Below are 19,797 nucleotides of genomic sequence, written 5' to 3'. Positions count from 1 at the left end.
ATGGGTTTCATTTTGTGAAATCATACATTCTCTTTTTATTTTTCCATTTTTTAGCTATAATTAATTGTGAAAGGGAGTTTCTTTGTGGTCTCTCCATATGTGCATTTAGTGTACCTTGATCAGATTCATCCACTTGATCACTCTCCCTTATCCCTATCTTTACATAAGGAAATTTCAACAAGCTTCATTGTTCTGTTTCACACAGTCTTAACATTTATCGATTATCTCTTCTTTCCCTTTCTCTGTCCTTTCCTGTCTGTTATTATCTGTATACATTATGTTGTTTTTTTCTACATTATGAAAATGTATATCTATCATGTGCTTTGCAAATGTTTTCCTTAGGTCAGACAATTAAATATAAACTTCATAGTGCTTTTAAGAAGCAGTCCATGGTTATATGTATGTAATTAAATGAATTAATATAAAATTATGCTAATAAACTACAATTAAAAATTGTCCTTATAAGTTCTGGATCTAATGTATTTATTGAGATAATCTTTAATACTCCAACAATGTACCTATTTTAAAACTTTATAGGGGGGCTAAGAATTTGGCCTAGTGGTAGAATGCTTGCCTAGCATGCACGAAGGCCCAGATTTGATTCCTCTGTACACATACAGAGAAAAAAGCCAGAAATGGTGCTGTGACTCAAGTGGTAGAGTACTAGCCTTGAGAAAACCCAAGGACAGTGCTCAGGATCTGAGCTCATGGCCCAGGATTGGCAAAAAAAAACTTTATAGGGATTTTAAATATAGTTTATACTATTAGATTATCTGAAACTTATATATATATACACATATGTATATATACAGTAATGCAGCTTCATTATATTGTTGTAAATTGTTTCCTTCAGCACAATGATACATTTTAAAATTTATGTATATTTGTTACAGTATTTGAATGACTCAAAGGGAACTACATTTTCCATTTATATTAGTATTATTAATATGTAAGGATCCATATTCTATAAAGGAGAGGGGAGAGTTCAGTTACATTCTGAAAACAAAGTAATCACAACGAAATTTTGACCAAGGGTTCATGATTACTTTCTATGGAAATATTGTAAGTGTGATTACACTTACATTATCTCCCTTTCTCTTCTTCATCTTCTTCCCTTCTTTGTACACATGTGCACATGTATTTATTCACCATCTCAGAATAACTTAAATAAGCCAGGGAAAGTGGCTTACATGTATAGCCCTAGCTACACAGGAGGGTCATATCTGAGGATATGTACTAGATGCCAGCCTGGGCAGACAAATCCAGGAAATTTATCTCCAATTATCCTTCAGAAGTCCAGGAATGGAGGCATGACTTAAGTGGTAGAATGCCAGCTATGAGAAGAAAAAAAGACAAGTGACAGTATAAGGCCCTAAGTTCAAGCTTCTGTAAAGTAGCAAAATAAAATAAGAAAAAGAAATATTTTATACATAATATGCATAATATGCAAGCATATTAGTAATGATTAAAATATGAATAGAGATAGTAAACTATTAATGTGTAGTGTTAAAAAATTCAGCATAATTTTGAGTAAGGCATGAATTAAAAGGAAAGATAGGATCATCTCCTTTATTATTTTGTTTGTAGTTATCAACCTTGATCCTTCCCTACCTAGAGGGCATTTTAGGCAGTTTCCTTAGATTTTCTGTACATATGAAACAGCAATAATGTTTTTTATATTTATTAATCACTTTCTGTTGTTGAATATGCAGTACCAATTGGAACCTTAATTTTACCTGAAATGTTCTTTTCTAACTTCATTTCATGTTGTCAATAAAATGTACAAGCTCACATTAGGGGAGATATGTGATCTCTCCTCATACTCATCTTACTCTAAAATTGTCTACTGCTATTTAGGGGTATTGTCAAAGAAGGGTGAGGGAGACTCAGAGGAAGGGTACTAATGGCCTACTTAACTTGGATCTTGTAATACTTCATTGACATAAGCAGGCTGGCATGAACATTGTTATGGAAAATAATATGAATACTTTATCTTTTGCTAGGCTTGAAATTTCTGTATGCATTCTATCCATGGATATGTCCCAAATACATCCCTTTCATGAACCATGTGTTTCTTTGTCTTATTTTCTAATATCTCTAAATACTTGCCTATTGTCCTTTTATTGCTGAAATCTCATCTTGACACATGGCCCTTTTAGATAAAATTTCATTAAGGTGACTATACCATGGATGTTAATTGCCCATTAGGAAATTGGCATTTATCTAATGGGTAGTAAAAATACTATTGCATTTTTAATCTCAAATTCCAGTTATCCATATAGATATTTAAGAAATAATTGACTTCTTATGTTGGTCCCATATCCTGTAACTATGCTATACAACTGATTCTTAATTACAGTAAATTTATTGGGATTTTCTACATAAATAACCATCTCATCTGTAAATAAATATATATATATATACATATATACATATATATATTTGTGGGGGGTTTTGCAGACACTTTTAATCTTTTTTTTTGCCAGTCATGGGCTTGAACTCAGGGCCTGAGCACTGTCCTTGGACTTTTCTCAACGCTAGAGCCCTACCACATGAGCCACAGTACCACTTCCAGATTTTTTATATGTGTATGGTACAGAGGAATCAAACCCAGATCTTCGTAAATGCTAGGCAAGCACTCTACCACTAGGCCAAACTCCGGCCCCCACTTTTAATCTTTAAAAATAGTATTCTGACAAACGTGAGGTAATTTCTCATTGTGACTTTAGTTTGTATTTCTCTTAAGGTTTAGTGTTCAAATAGACACATACATCAAAATATAAAATCAATGTATTATAGCAAATACTGGTTATATCCTGCCATGTACATGTCCATTTCTATCCTTTTTTCCCCTCTATGACAGAGTCTCACTGTTCAGGCATCTCTGCCCTCAAAACTACTGCTATGGTCTAAGTGTAGTTAGGGTATTTTTCTTAAGGCTTCTTGAGTTGGAATTTGAACCCCATTGTGAAGTATTAAGAGGCTGAATCTTAGTTATGGCATTTACTGGTGGAGCCTTTGGGAAGTAATTCGAATTAGATAATCACAGTGGAGCCAGTGTGATCAAATGCACACTATGATCAAATTTGGTTATAGTGATGATGGTTTGAATTTCATTAAAAGCGAGACCAGAAAAGACATAAACTTTCACACTCTCTGTGTCTTACCATGTGATTTCCTATTTCCCTTTTGGGCTCTGATAGCAAGAGAGCCATCACTGTACATGGGCCCTCATCCTTGAACTTGTAGAATAGTGAGCCAAAAGATTCTCATTTCTTTAGAACTCACCTGGTTTGTGATATTGTGTAATTGGCAACAGACTAATATGCTCATTACTTAGAAACTCGTCTGGTGTGATCTACCCATCTGTGTTTTAACAAGGTCTCCAGTGGATTCTGATTGATGAAAAAAAAATATTCAAGACCACAATTCCAGAGCATTGACACATTAAGAATGGCTACTTACAGAAGTAAATTGCTCAGTGCACCTTATAAAAGTGGAAAGGTGTAGTTTTATCCCTAAAGCTTCTTGGCTTTTCTCCAACTTGACTAATCCTGAAATTCAAGAAATTTCTAAATGTGTCCTATGTGTGCTTTTCAGATTAGGCCATTAACTTGCTTCATGTCTTTTGACAGCAAATCCTTTGGTACCAATTGGTTTAATTAAAGAACTTTGTTCCATTACTTTTGGTATCCTAATCTGTGAAATTTCATACTACTGGGACATTAGGTTGTACATCAATTTTAATTAGCTGGCTATAATATAAAGATAGATCATTGACTTACTGGAATTACTTAAGTAACTTAAAAGCTTCTGTGATATTGAACTCTAGATCTTCTCTTTCCTATCCTAACTCAGTTCCCAGATGCCCCATGTTAAAATACATGAACAGTGTTTATATTTATGAAGTGGTTTTTGGTTAAAAATTATGTTTCAGTGTGTGATTAATTGGAGCTTCATACTATAGAGTATCTATTATATAACTATAACTCCAAGACAGTTTTCTTCACTGGTTTTCATGTGCTTTCCAGTTCAAGAAGGAGCAGTGGTTATTGCAGTTTAAATATCAAAGTAAAATGTGTGTGTGTGTGTGTGTGTGTGTGTGAACATATGAGTGTTACCCATAATTATCGTATGGTAGAATGACATACCTTTACAAAAACAAAGTAGTTAAAATATTTCAGATATTTTAAGATTGACTGTAGTGCTATTCAAAGACTAAAGAATGAATTAAATGAACAGCTAGGCAAGAATCCTCAACTATTCAAATAAATTTTCTGCTGTTATTTAAAGCCTTTATCCAGTGTTAAACAAAAGAAAATTGCTCTTTTCTGAAATTCTTTTCCAGCCATATATATGACTCATAGTTCATTTTGCTTTTATGGCATTAAATTATTTGCTTTTACTCTCAACAATGTTTACTTTGGTTCAGTTCATGAAATACTCATTCTCCCTTGTGTGTAGGTGTTGATAGTCTCAACACCTAAAATAAGTGATCACTTTTTGTACATTTGAGAAACCATTAAGAATATTCAGTCTAACTAACCCACAAGAATTGCCTATTAGTTATGACACATTTGCTAACTTCAACAGGGGAGCACATTCATGTGAATGTTTCAAAGTTAACAGCTTTATATGTGCCCTGAAGATGTGTCAAGACTTTCCTGCAAATTGTCCAAACAAAGTGAGAATAAGAAAAAAGAAAGGAAACCATTCCTCTGGGAATTTTTCTCTCACATTAAAAATTATTTTTGGCACATTCTGAGCCTGTAGAAACAACACATTCATACTAAATTTGTAACTAATGAATACAAACAGATAGGAGCTATTAATTAATATCCTTTTACAACAGGGAAATATAATAAATCATTAAGCCAATCAATAACTACCTTTAAAAATCTTGTAGAGTAGAAATATTGTTACAATGAATTCACTGGAAATTAAAGATGGGTTCATTTTAACAGAGCTGGTGAACAAAGACAGTTTACCTCACTGTTATGGAGCAGTGACAGTTATAAAACAAAATAAGAAACACCCAACTGTTAAATAAATAAAAATGTACACATAATTCAAATACTTAAGTCACAATTTAGAAAGTTTGACTTTTTTGTACTACACTGAAAATAAAAAGTTTTAACTTAGTAGATGTGTTTCTGCATTTATCTGTCATTTTAACTATAGAAAAGTAAACTTATTTTAAATTGTTAGCAGAGATCATGAGACTAGCATGCATATTTTCCTTTTATTTATTTTAACTTTTTACTGAAGTATAGCATAGCCGCAGTAAACGGTTACAGACTAAATATATATATATATATATATATATATATAACTTGTTTAATTTTACTAACTGAATGTAGTCTCTGCATTAACACTCTGATCAAGAAATAGTGCTAATATCTTGTCAATTTCTAGTTGTTACCATTCTCTCACTTAGTACTGACTAGACCATCTTTATCTTATCTATTTACTTGGAGGAGATGTTGCTGCATTTTGAGGTCAGGACCTAGTACTTGCAAGACAAGTGGTCTACCACCTGAGCCATACCTTCAAATATTTTTGCTTTATTTTTTAGAGAAGAATGTCATTTTTGCCCTGGGCCATCCTTAGACTATGATACTCTTACACACACTTCTTGTATATCTAGATTTATAGGCATGTACCACTATTCCTAACTTCTTAGCAAGATAGTCTCCCTAAATTTTTACTTGGCCTCATTTCAAACTGTCATCTTTTTAAGTAGCTGGGATTATAAGCAGGAGTCACTGCATCTGGATTTTATTAGCCTATCTTCTGACCATAAAACAGTTTCATTTCATTATATTTTCATAAAAACATTGAATAGAAGGTGGGTGCTGTTGACTCAGGCCTGTAATCCTAGCTACTATAGAGGCTGAGATCTGAGGGTCACAGTTTGAAGCCAGCTAGGCAGGAAAGATTGTAAGACTCTTATCTCTAATTAACTACCAGAAAACTGGAAGTAAAGCTGTAGCTCAAAATAATAGAGTGCTACCCTTGAACACAAAAGCTCAGGGAATGTGCCCAGGCTTTAAATTCAAGCCTTGCAAATGAAAAATAAAATAAACAGAAAAAAATCAAAGCAATTAGCAATCATGGTAATGTTTGGGTGTCATTATCATTTATACCAGTAGCAGTATTTTCATTCTTTGTTTTGTGGTCTAGCTTAGGTACTAAAATATATCAAGATATCTTTCATCTAACATGGACCATGGTTTACGTCCATGGACCATGGAAAGATGGCCAAGAGACTTTTGGGAGACAGTGAGTGGCAAAGTCAATCTATTTCATACTAGTACTGAAAGATTATTCTCCTTTCTATTCACTCTTTGAAATGAATATTTATTGGGGTTTTCCAGAGGATGTTCACCCTATACTAGGACAGTAGACTGAATGCAGAGGAAATCTGAGAATTCAGTTGTCAATTATTAAGCCAGGTATTAAGGAGATTTGCAAAATTCTGAATACAGGTCTCTCTATTTTTAGGAAGTAGAATTTTGTGATAATACTATTTTTGTAAACATGTAATGAAATTATTGTTATTTTACAGTGATTAGTAAAGATTTTTAAATGTCAGGGTCATTTACTAACACATAAATACTGACACATCCCACTCCAACAAAGGATTTTGGACAGTGTTATAACATTTTAGATAATGGAAAAAGGACCTACCTACAAATGCAAGACAGAAATAACAATGTTGACTTTGTCAACATTTATATGTGTCTTTGGTTAGAATTTTATCCTATTGGACAAATGTTATAACTCATAATATTTATTACAATAGCTCATCCATAGTAGAAAGAAAAATAATTCTCACTGAATAGCTTCTAATCACTATGAAACAAATATGTTTCTTTCATGTAAACTTTGATTGAAACCTTACATCCACAAGGCACTAAAATCTCTTGCCTGTAATCCTAGCTTCTCAGGAGTCTGAGATCTAATGATCATGGTTTAAAGCAGCCCAGGCAGGAAAGTCCCTGAGACTCATTTCCCATTAAATTCCCAAAGGCTGAAAGTGGAACTGTAGCTCAAATGGTTGAATACTAACTTGGAGCAAAACACTCAGGGACAGCACCCAGGCCCGAAGTTCAAGACCTAAGACTAGCACAGAAAAAATAAAAAGGTGAGAACTCAGGGACTTGTGCTCTTACTTAGGTTTTCCACTAAAGGCTGGCACCTTATCACACTGTGCCACACCTCCAGTTCCTAAACTGAAACTTTTAGAATTAAATACTTTCTAATTTTAAATTGCATACTGGTTTGAGTATGTTTTGTTCAGTATGTCCACATTGTGCGTAATCTGCCATTTGCTATTTTATCCAGGTTTTTGCATCAGCTGTTATCCTATAGCAGTGTTCATGTTCTCATCACCCCTCCTATATCCCACATCATCATAAAAAGAGTGACTACAAGGTAGTAAAATATTTTGTGAGAGAGTGGTTTAAATCAGGGCTCAGGATGCTTCCTGTGTTTTGGAACTAGTGTTTGTGAAATGCATTCGTGACTGTGTATGCCTAATTTCAGAAACAAAGGGAGAGTTAAGTAATAGTGACAGAGATATATGATATATGGTGTAAAAAGGGAAACTATTTGTTATAGGATTTTTTAATGTTTTAACAGGAAACTTTTGCACGCCCCCGCTCAAGGTGTGAACACCGTGTTTCCTTTTACCATTACAAAGCTTTCATTTTTATCCCACAGAAAATAAACTAAAAGCTATTAAAAATCCTCCTGTAACACCTGGTTAACAGGGTTGATTCTTCAGTTTCAAAAAGTTCAAACGGAAATTGAATTAAGGAACACTGGGAAACCTTATTGAACAGCATTTCTTTGTAATGATTTCCTGCCTGTGGAGGCCAGGCTTCAACATATTTTATAGTTGTTTTTCAATTATATATATATATGAATGCAAAGACAAATTTCCTATAAAATTACAGATATTTTTATGTCCTACTGGTAGAAATTTAAATCTCTGTAAACAATTTGAAAAATAGGCCTCAATGTCCTTCAAAATGGGGGATAATTGTTGCTGCTACCTGGGGCTTGTTTTAAGTAGGCTTATAAGGAATTGTTCAAATAAAGCTTTGCATCTTCAAAACTACTCCTTTCAATTATACATCATAAAGTCCAATTGAGATGCAGCATACTGAGGTTCTAATTTTTCTTTATAATCAGATGTTTTAAAATTACTTCTAAATTTTCTTTTAAAATATCTAAAAGAAAATACAATGGTACAAGCTTTCTTTCTCACATGATTTTTATAGCTTAAAGATTAAATCCATTTAAATGTAAAATTGTTCTAGTACTTAGGGCCATGAAAAAGCCAGATACTTTAGTTTTCAAAGTCTTTGTACTAGTAAAATTGAAACAATAATATGAATGATTACTGATTACATGCTCAAAGTTACAATGAATTGTCTTTAATTCACAGAGACGTATGTATTTTATAATCAGTTAACAATGTACACTGAGGTGAGATTCTTCCCATTATGATAGCATGTCATCTTCGCTTGGCTGCAATGATGTAATGATGGGCCTATTATATCCAGTCTTTATTCTCATTAGTTTATAGGAGTGGTTTCGTAAATCCATCATATTACCCCAGTCATATTATTAAATCTTTGTTAAAAACCTGGCTGATTTTTCCTTAAAGATAATCTATGGTAGATATGTAATCCATTAGGGTGAATGTATACATATAGTCTTACAAGTTTAGCTTTATGGAATTTTGTCTATTTGGATTACTTTTCAATCTTTATTCTCCAAAAGACTTACTTATGAATTATGCATGTGTAATTTATTGAACTTCCTCTTCTTGTTGAAATAGGAGCGATTGATGCTGTGTGTGTACATGTGTGTATGTGCAAACACACATGTGCATGCTCTGCTCCTAGAGCTTGAAGTCAGGGCCTGAGCATTGTCCCTCAGATTTTATTCTCAAAATTAACACTATACCACTTAAGCTACATCTCTGCTTATGTGGTTTTTTGGTGATTACTTGGAAATAAGAGTCTCACAGACTTCCTTTCCCTGGCTGACTTCAAACTGTAATCCTCAAAACTCTGCTTCCTGAATAGCTATGATTACAGATGTAACTAAGGGGCCCAGAGTGATGCTTCTTGGTGTTGTTTTGGGGGTGATGTACAAAGGAGTTACATTTACATTCATCAGATAGTGGTAATTTTCCTTCTTGAACATTATTACCCCTTCCAATATTTTTCTTCCATGTCTCTTCCCCCAATCCCCTCCCACTCATCTTGTTTTCCCCTTCCTTATTTTCAAATAAACAAACATATATAAAATATACCAGGTACCTAGTACCACATTCAGATACAGTGATAACATGAGTAAACCATAAGGAGAAAAGGACCAGCTTTGCATAGTACATTAAGAACAACGATCACATAGATAATTCTCGTTTCCATATCCTGACATTCATTTTGCTTAGCCTTATCCTATAAGGACATGACTGATGCTTTTTAAACACTTGTAGAATATTGTTTACTCTCCTTTCAAACAATAATGGCCTATGCTATCAGCTATCACTAATATAAGTATCAAATTTGCTCAAGTTCTAAGGTATATTCTTTGCCCATAACTTTAAAAGTGAGGCTTTAAAAAAAATTCAAACTCAGTAGCTAACAGAAAGAAAGCAAAATTACGATATGTTTTAAAGAATTTGGTGTCTTAAAAATAACAAATTTATTATGTTGTACTTCTATTGGTAATTAGGTTAACAACGGTTTCATTGGCTTGAAATCAGGGAGGCTATTATTCTTCTAGAGGCTTTAGAGAAAAACCTCTTTCCAGCCCTTTCCACCTTTTAGAGACAAAATGCATTTCTTGGCCCATGTTCTGTTTATATTCAAAGGAAGTAGTGCTGGGTCACTTTAATACTTTTTCATATAGGCACATTTCCTTCTCTGACTCTCCTCTTCCACTACCCACGTTCTTTTCTAATGCCTCTTGCATTACATTGCAGCTACATAAATTATACATAATAATCCCTTTATCTAAGGATCATCTGGTTAAAGACCCTAATTCTATCTGAAACTTCAGCTCCCTTGTACCATGTAATATCATATTGACAGATTCTGAAACTTGAACTTGGACATCTTTGGAAAAAAACTCTTATTCGCCATACCACCACACTTCTTACCTCTTATCTTTCAAAATTCTCATAAATTGGTATTCTCTCTCCAGGTATATAGTTTTAATCCTTCAAGCATTTGCACATACTATGATAAAGCTTAATTCTACTTTTAGGGAAATTATTATGGATGTTTTTAAAAGCATATCAAACAAAGATATTAATAGCCTCAAATAGTACTTAGGATCTATATTTTAGCTGATGTATATCTGAGATCTCGGGAAACTAGGACAGGAAGATCATGGTCCAAGGATATACTGGACAAAAGTTTGAGACCCTATATGAAAACAAAGGTACTAGAATCATGCATGTCTCAAGTTGTAGAGTGCTTACTTAACAAATGTATGGTCTTAAATTCAGTCCCCAGTACTGCTGTAAAAATTACCAAGGTTTTCCAGGCAGGGGTTGCACATGCCTGTTATCCTAGCTACTCAAGGGGCTATGATCTGAGGATCAAGGTTTGAAGTCAACCAAGGCAGACAGATCCTTGAAACTGAGATTCTTTTTTTCCATATATTTTATTGTAATTAATAGAAGGGTTACATTATATTCACCAGATAGAAGGTGAATTACTTCACAAACATTGATACCCTTTCTCATGTCTTGGTCCCCATTTCCCTCACCTACCACCACCCCTCATCTTGTTTCCTCCCCTCCCTATCCGGTTTCAAATAACCAAATGCACATATATACAATATATCAGATAACAAGGTGAAATACCGTAATAATGTGAGATAACCAAGGACAGCAAAAGATATGAGAGATAACATAGTACATTAAGGACAACTATCACTCATTATATGGCTTTTGTTTCTATATCCTGGAGGTCCTTTCATTTAGCATCATCTTATATGGCCTTATATATCTAGGTTTTATTCTATTGTATATCCCTGCTAGGAGAGCCCAAGGTTTCTACTGATTATGACAGATGAGGGAAACCATTGAGCCTATGTTCCTTTGAGTCTGGCTTACTTCACTTAATATGATTTTTTCCAAGTCTTTCCATTTCCTTACAAATGGGGCGATGTCGTTCTTTTTGACGGCAGCATATAATTCCATTGTGTATAAATACCACATCTTGTTGATCTGCTCATCAATTGAGGGGCAACTGAGTTGGTTCCATATCTTTGCTATGGTAAATAGTGTTGCATTGAACATCTTTGTGCTAGTAGGTTTAGTATGTCCTTGAAACTGAGATTCTTATATACAATTAACCAGCAAAAAGCCAGAAGTGGAGACGTGGCTCAAGTTGGAAGTGTGTCACATGTGAGTAAAAATGATTTGCCAGGGTGAAAGGCCATGAGTTTAAGCCCCAACACAAAAGTATTGGTAGTGATAATAAGTGTTTCTGAAAAAGCATTTTGTGTATTTTTATTAGGAACTCCAATAGAATTTACTCTTGTGTATGCTTATTAAATAAATGAAAAACTATTAGCAAATTACCTGTTAAGCTACCTATTTTATCAATGATTTTATTGGCATGTTGTAAATTTTGGAAGCATTAATATATATTTCTTTGGTAAAAATATATGTGTTGCTCTAGAGATAAAATATTATGAAGTAAATGATATACAGAATTGGCTGGAAAATAGCAAGTTATGTTTTATAAATTTTCAAGCATTTTAATGGGGAGCTATGACTTGGTAGGTATTTGAACCATAAATGTAATTAACTAGTAATAAGTATATCAAAAATACACCTACAGTTCTTTACTCTTTATCATCATGACTTTATGGTACCCAGTGGTAGGGGAAATGTTTTATCTGGGAGGGAAAACATAAAATATTAATGTTTTAAATATTGAATGTCTTTATGCTATTGGAATAGTGATTCAAAAATGTGAGTCAGGCCTTGGGATTTAAAGGTGATAGGTCACACTTGAATAACATAGTAGATTTTTTTCCAGCTCCAAGTATTCTGATTCAAAACTTTTACCTAAAACTATCCCTAAAATTCCTCACATGTTGTAAGGATCTCTAACATTTACTTATCAATATTGTCATGTTTCACTGGCCATAAAAATTAATAAAATAATTATATAAGCTATTGTTTATGAGACCCTTACATATTCATGTCTAATTGCTAGTAATAAAATAATAAATTTTCAAAATAAATCACAAGATTTTATGTTTTCCTAATTTTTATCATATCACCTGAAGATTATTGTATTTTAAGCTGTAATAAAATTCCCTGAAAACAAGCACTAGTAAAATAGCAAATCAGACACTATAGAGAAAATAGAAAATTATACCAATTTTAAATGAACCAAATAATTCCAGTAAAATTCAAAAAGTTAGATTTTTACCTGTCTGAATTTAGGGATATTAGACATAGACCTATACTTATAAAGTTAAAAATCAAATGTCAGGACACAGAAAAGTGAGGAAAGGGGCCAAAAACATGTCTAGAACCACTTTTCAGTAATGAACACACAATATACTTTGAAACTTTTTCTGTAGACAACACAGAATTTTTTTTTCGTTTTGTGTAATAAGGAGAAATTCAGGGAAATGCCTTTCATTGCTTTCCAATTATATATTGTCTTCAGTTTTTTTTTTCATTAGGAAGGATCACTTATGTTTGGTGAGTGTTAAAAGGAGTCAGATGTGCAAAGATTTAATTAAAGTGTCAATGACTTCCAGGATATGTCTCTAAAGTTCCACACAGACCAGTTGCTGTCATGGCCTTATATAGAAAAATTGAGATCCAGTTAGAGGTTCCAGTGATCTAGTCAAAGGTGTCAATAGCTGAGAAAGAGCACCCTCAATACTTTCATGATGAAGTAAATTATTTGACAGCTGGGACAAGAATCGATTAAGTTAGGGGATTGACTGTTTTTTATTTTAAGTATTTTATTTGCACTTGTCTATATCTAGCTCTTAAGAAAATACTTTCGGGGCCGGGAGTTTGGCCTAGTGGTTAAAGTGCTTGCCTAGCATGTATGAAGACCCGGGTTTGATTCCTCGGTACCACATACATAGAAAAAAGCCGGAAATGGTGCTGAGGCTCAAGTGGTAGAGCTCTAGCCTTGAGAAAAATCCAAGGACAGTGCTGAGGCCCTGAGCTCAAGCCCAGGACTGGCAAAAAAAAAAATACTTTCATATATAACATGAGTCAATATATCAAAATAAATACAGGAACAAGTGTGAAAATGATACCATTCTAAATTCAGGGGAAAAGGCATTGTACATGAAAATGGGCCATCTTCTTGCTTACTCATGTATTTTAATAAATTATATGTAATTTTTAAATAGGTATTACCTGTTAATGTAGATTTAATATATAATCATAGTTTACTCCATTTGATAAACTGCTTTAATGGTTTCATTCAACTTATTTTGGGTACAAAAATGACTATGTGTAAGTTAAAACATATGCTGTAAAAAGGAATTAATTAGCACAAAGAAAAATCATGCTACAAATGGGCGTGTAATTGTAAAAAATTATCCCGTACTTTAGAAAGGCAGTTCTTAAAATCATAAAATAAATTTGATATTGTTCAATATTCTAAAGTATTGATATTCTTTAGACTATATGTAAGTAATTATGAAAAATACTTCTTCTAATTTATTTAAAATATTTATTTCACCACCTACAGTCCTTCCTACACACACATGCCAATGCATATTCAAGATATAAAAGGCATTTATGTTTTCATAGTAAGGATAATCCTTTGATAATTGTTTGAAATTTACAAAATATCTGTCTGAAAAATTCCTCTGGCTGGACATCTGTGGCGCACACCTGTAATCTTAGCTACTCAGAAGACCTAGTTCTGATGATTGTAGTTTGAAACCAGCCCCAGTAGGAAAATCCATGAGACTCTTAACCCTAATTAAACACCAAAATGCTGAAAGTGCAACTGTGGCTCAAAAGAGCTCAGGGACAGTGCCCAGCTCACAGAACCGGAAAAAGAAATTCTAGTGTCATTAAAAAAGTGTTTCTCTATTAAGCAAAACAAATATATTTATCATAATAGCATAATACATCGCAAGTGCAAAGGCATTGGCATTTTACCTAGTAAGGACAATTGTCCTTTGTTCCTAACATCTCACTTCTTTTAAAGTCACTGATAGTTTTGTTTTTTCACAGGGACATAAGTAACAGAATTTATCTTTCTCCTGGACAATGGAGACACTGTATATAGTCCCTCAGCTATGATTTTCTTTCATTAACTGCCATGTTATGCAATTACTTGTTTTTATATATTATTTGCTTTTCTCTACTATAAACACCAGCTTTCTAAGCTGTCATTATTTTCCCTGCTAAATAATCAACTTTTTCATTCTGCATTATATTGAGGCTCTTGATGTTTTAATCACATTTAATTTAAAAACAAACTTGTATACACCTTTATCTTTGTTGGTTTCTGTCACGTCTTTCATAGCATTTTCAAGTGCTATGGGAAAAAATTGATTTGTCAATACAGTCTGATTTGATGTTTAAACAATAGAGGCGATTTTTATTGCTTTTAGTTCTAATGGAATTACACAAATTGTAAATACCCTGCCCTGTTATTTCTCTCCTTTAAAATACAAAATTCTCTAACATATCTAACATAATGTTCTCTACTTTTGACATTTTCTGACTTGACGTGTGAAGCATTTTTTGTATGTGGCAAATATATGAGCCAGATATATTTAGGTTAGATTCCTGTTTCTGACAACCAAGAGTTCTGTGAATTAAGGCAGGATTTTTAACCCTCTAAATCCCAAAAGCTACCTCTCTAAACTGGAGGAAAATATGCTCACTTTTGAGATTTTATGATGTTTAAGAAAGAAAAACTAATATAATGAATTGAGTAACAAGAAAATTGTATCATTATGTAATAAACAATGTCTAAGAATTCATTCCATACCTAAGCCACATGATGGAGTAATTGTGAAATTAGTAGAATGTTCACCAGCATTAGCTTGTATACTTACATAATGAGAGTTTCTTTTACTTTCACACTGTGTATCACTTGATGTAATTTTATATATTTTTACTTAGATATCCATGGGGACTATTCTGGATCCTCTGACAACGTGATGAGATAAAACACAGAATGACTAGCTCAATTTTCAATTTCAGATAAATAGTAGTTTGATGTAATGCTTGCCTCCTCCCCAAAGTATATCATGGAAAGGAAAGAAAGCTACAGAATAAAAAGAATAATATCTTTATCTGCCACTGAGTTTGAACAATAAGATGTTATGCTCTGAAGGGCTTCAGGTGGTTTCTAAACCTGCACTGAAAGTGTTGCAAATGCTCAATAAAAATCCTACATCTGGGGCCGGGAGTTTGGCCTAGTGGTAGAGTGCTTGCCTTGCATGCACAAAGACCCGGGTTCAATTCCTCGGTACCACATACATAAAAAAAAGCTGGAAGTGGTGCTGAGGCTCAAGTGGTAGAGCTCTAGCCTTGAGAAATCCAAGGACAGTGCTCAGGCCCTGAGCTCAAGCCCAGGACTGGCAAAAGAAAAATTAGTAAAAATTCACTAAAACTGATACATAAGCATGAAATTTATACATATTTTAGGGCCTGAGTACTGTCCTTGGACTTTCTGAAGACTAGAGTTCTACCACCTGAGCCTCAGTATCACTTCTGGCTTTTTTTTTGTATGTATGTGGTACGGAGGCATTGACCCCAGATCTTCATGCATGCTAGGCAAGCACACTACCACTAGGCCAAACTCATGGCCCCATACATATATACTTTATATGCTTAAAGTAGGTTAAAAATGGATGTCCTCAGCCATGTACAATTTCCTTGTGGTGAAAATATGGGAAACACGTGTAGCTATTTGAAATGTCTAGTTTTTTTTCTGTATGGTCCTCCTACTATTTGAAAACACAACATAACTTCTTATTTCTATGTGATTATAGCTTACATCCTTATCTGCCCCCAGCCCTACTACCCCATCCCTAGGGAACTACCATTCTGCTCTAAACTTTTATGATATAAACTTTTCTAGAGATGCTAAGTGAGTATGATGATGTGACCATGTGGCATTTGTCTTTCTGTCCTGGTTTATTTCCATCTGAATGCCTATGTCACTGCAAAACAATGGTAGATATGTACAGTATTTGAAGTATGTGAAATAACTGTATATGAGTTAAAAATGATTTCGGTTGATGAAAAACTCATAGATATTATTATACCTGTAATCATAGGAAATATCATTTAGATGTTGTAAAATTAAGATGGAGGATTCTTTTTAATCCTATGGCATGGACTCTGTAAAGTATGATTATTACCCGTTAAAAGAATCACTGATAGAGCCAGGTGCTGGTGATTCATACCCATAATCCTAGCTAGTTCGGAGGCTGGTGTCTGAGGATCACAGTTCAAACCCAGTCTAGGTAGGAAATTCTGTAAGTCTCTTTTTTTCCAATGAAGCACATAAGTGCAGTAGAAAAAGAATTTGACTAAGATTGTATTTTCAGTTTGCATTTATATCCATAAAGTAGGGCTTGATAATCGTACATTTTAATCACAAACCCAAATTACTGCTTGAAGGGTCATGGCATGTATCTATATTGATCCAATTGTAACTGAAAGGTAAAGTTCATACTATTTTTTCCTTGATAGTAATGGAGTTTGGAATTGAAGAAATATACTTGTTAGGTGGCAGTCTGCCACTTGAACATGCCAACATGCTGATGTTGTTTCTTTGTCTGACATGGGGCTTGAAGTCAGAATCTGGGCACTGTCTCTGAGCTTTTTCTTCTAACATTTTGAGCCACAGCACCACTTCTGGTTTTCTGGTGGTTAACTGGAGATAAGAGTCGCTTGGACTTTCCTATGTAGGCTGACTTCAAACACAGATTCTCTGATCTCAGCTTCAGATTTCAGGCATAAGCCACAGGTACTCTGCATCCCATGCTGGTTTTTGTTAGTTATTCTAGATATAAATTTTGTGACACTTTTCTTGTGATTTGGATTTGAACTATGATCCTCAAGGTTTCATCTTTCTGATTACCATAGGTATAAGTCACCACAGCACCTGGCAAAATTTCATATTTATTAGGACAAATCTTTTAAATTACTATTACAAGAATTAAAAGGTATTGTATGTGAATCAAGTCTTTATCTTTCGCCAGTTCATTCAAATGAGAAAACATTGCAGTTACTTAAAATAGGCAAAACCTATTCAAGTGAAGACCATCACAAAGAAACAAACGAATTAGCATACATACTAGGTGCTAAAAAGTAATACGAACAATTGGGGAGGTCAATGTTACTTCAGTAATCAGATGTCATGTTTACATAGTTATTGATTGGCAGATGTATTAATTACAGTGTTTGATATTCATTTACTACCACCTAGATCTGCCAATTACATTGGTCTTACAGAAGTCACAGGCAGTAAGTTGGTCACAGAAAGGGCACCCATATTCATCTTCTTTCCTTAAGATGGCAGTGCCTTGTTTTCCCTACATCAGAAGAAATTGCCTTTTCTTTCAGCCAACACTTTCAACTTATGCTGCCAACTATGAAACTATGATCACATCCTTTGCCAGTATCTCCATATAGTTTTCTTTAAATTGCCAGTACTAGGAGGCCACCCCCAACCTCTCAGCTCCCTCATTATACTATTTCATAGTGGGGGAGAGGAGGATCCATAACAGCCTATAAATCATGAGAGATTGACAGTAGGAGAAATGAATCTGTCCTGTATTTTGAAAGGAATGTGGGCTACATATACATATGCATTCAACAAAACTTACTAAAATGGATAAATAGGGATTAAAACTAAGTGAATCCTTAATGTATTAAATTATCATAGCATAAATCCTTTTAAGTATTCTTTGTGTGTGTATGTATATGTGTGCCTAAACTCAGACCCTGGGCACTGCTTCTGAGATGTTTTTACTCATGCCAGCACTCTACCACTGAACCACAGCTCCACCTCCTTCCTTCCTTTTCTTCTTTCTTTCTCTTTCTCTCTCTCTCTCTTGTATTCTTTCTCTCTCTCTCTCTTTCTCTCTCACTCTTTCAATTTCTTTCCTTTTTTTCTTTCCTTTTGTGGTGGTCCTAGGGCTTCAACTCACAGCGTTGGGGCTTGTTCTGTGTATTTTTTTGCTCAAGGCTAGTATTCTACCAATTGAGCTACAGCTCAATGGGCTTTGTTTTTGTGTGTGTGTGTGTGTGTGTGTGTGTGTGTGTGTGTGTGTGTGTGTATACATTTAATTGGAGATAAGAGTCTTGGGGATTTTTTTTCGCCAGCTCGCTTTGAAACTCAAGCCTCATATCTCAGCTTCTTGCATAGTTAGGATTACAGGTGTGAACCACCAGTACCTAGCATATCTTGTATTTTTTCTCCTCAAAATTTGAGAATTGTTTATTGAATTCTCATACTAGAATTTTCTGCTGTTTCTCATTAAGTTTAATAGTAAATGTTTCTGACAATAATCTGTGTAACTGTCTTTAAGATATAGTTTCATGGTGAAACTATATGGTTAAGCAATTAGAAAAACAATAGAAAAAAATTTAATGGAAGAGGATGTGAAATGTAAGTGATGGCCTGAGAAGATTTTCTTTATATTAAGATATATTAAGAATGCAAGAATTTATATTAAATGCTGAAAAGTTTTAGAAATATTTTCACATTTAAATAAAATCTATATAGAGAAACATCCTGGAAAATAAGCTTGGCATTAGCTAAGTATTAATGTCATATGCTATTGCATTACTAGGTATTGATTTCCTTAAGTTCAGTATTTAAAACTGAATAAGAGTTTTCTTACTCATATTTTTATTATCCAAATATTTGGAGCTGAACATGGAAGATCAAGAATAATTTTCTCTTACATAAAATTTCACACAATCATTTAATTTCCATTTATTACCAGTATACTAATTGGATGGCAGAAAAGTTGAATTTAACAGCAGTAAAATTAAATGCTAAAAACGTTTTCCATTGTCATAACTATGAAACCTTTGAAATTTATCACTTCAGTATGGACCAAAGGTGCTGGAAAATGGCTCACACTGTATACGTATGAGTACTTCAAAAATATTTGCAAATCCATGTAAAGTACTTTATATTTTTAACACATGAAGGCACTTACATTATAAAAAATGTGAAAATTATAAAATATTAGTGGAATCATTCATCTATATTAAATTATTTGTAATTTTAAAGAAATAGGCATAAAATTGTACATATATAAACAGGGTGAACATAAAAATTCACTCACCTTTCCTTGGAAGGAAAAGATGCCTTTCTCACTTCTCTCACGCTTTCTCGTGGTTTTAAACTTTCTGGAGAGAAAGAGGCCTTTGTTTCCTAGTAGCCTTGAAAAATCATGGAAACAAAATAATTTTAAAAGTATCATTGTGCTGTAATGATAACATGAAAGAATTCTTCTTTGTGATCAGTGCTATCCCAGAATCCAACCTATTTTAGTGCATTCATTTTTTTCATGAAATTCTACATCATTTTAACATGAACATTACATGTATTAAAACGTTATATTATTTATTATGTGTATTGTTAGAAATAGATACAATTTGTTACTTCTAAATATCTTTTAAAAATTGACTTTCACTTCAAGTGCCACTACCTCTTTTGGTTAGATAATGTGATTTCATGACTTGCAAAAATACCGGTACTTTATAATACCAGTTTTCAAGAA

General features: G+C 33.6%; 1 protein-coding gene across 2 annotated transcripts in view; it reads right to left on the bottom strand.

Annotated features, from left to right (window-relative positions):
- LOC150040490 (melanoma-associated antigen B18-like) overlaps positions 1-19,400 on the bottom strand; it is a 50,202-nt gene extending 30,802 nt beyond the window's left edge. The window contains exons 1-2 of one of the 2 annotated variants that reach the window (XM_090325786.1): positions 19,360-19,378; positions 14,526-14,573 (exon numbers count right to left, since the gene is read on the bottom strand). The gene's annotated coding sequence lies outside the window, so the exon portion shown is untranslated. Of the gene's footprint in view, positions 1-14,525; positions 14,574-19,359 lie in introns of both variants that reach the window. The other variant, XM_090325788.1, reaches the window with a different exon arrangement.
- Positions 19,401-19,797: the final 397 nt, after the last annotated feature.

Source organism: Megascapheus bottae, chromosome X, assembly GCF_031878675.1.
Source record: "Megascapheus bottae isolate mThoBot1 chromosome X, mThoBot2.hap1, whole genome shotgun sequence".
NCBI classification, from domain to species: Eukaryota; Metazoa; Chordata; class Mammalia; order Rodentia; family Geomyidae; genus Megascapheus; species Megascapheus bottae.
The sequence above is the reverse complement of the archived record's forward strand: the minus strand, read 5'-3'. Positions and strand labels throughout refer to the sequence as shown.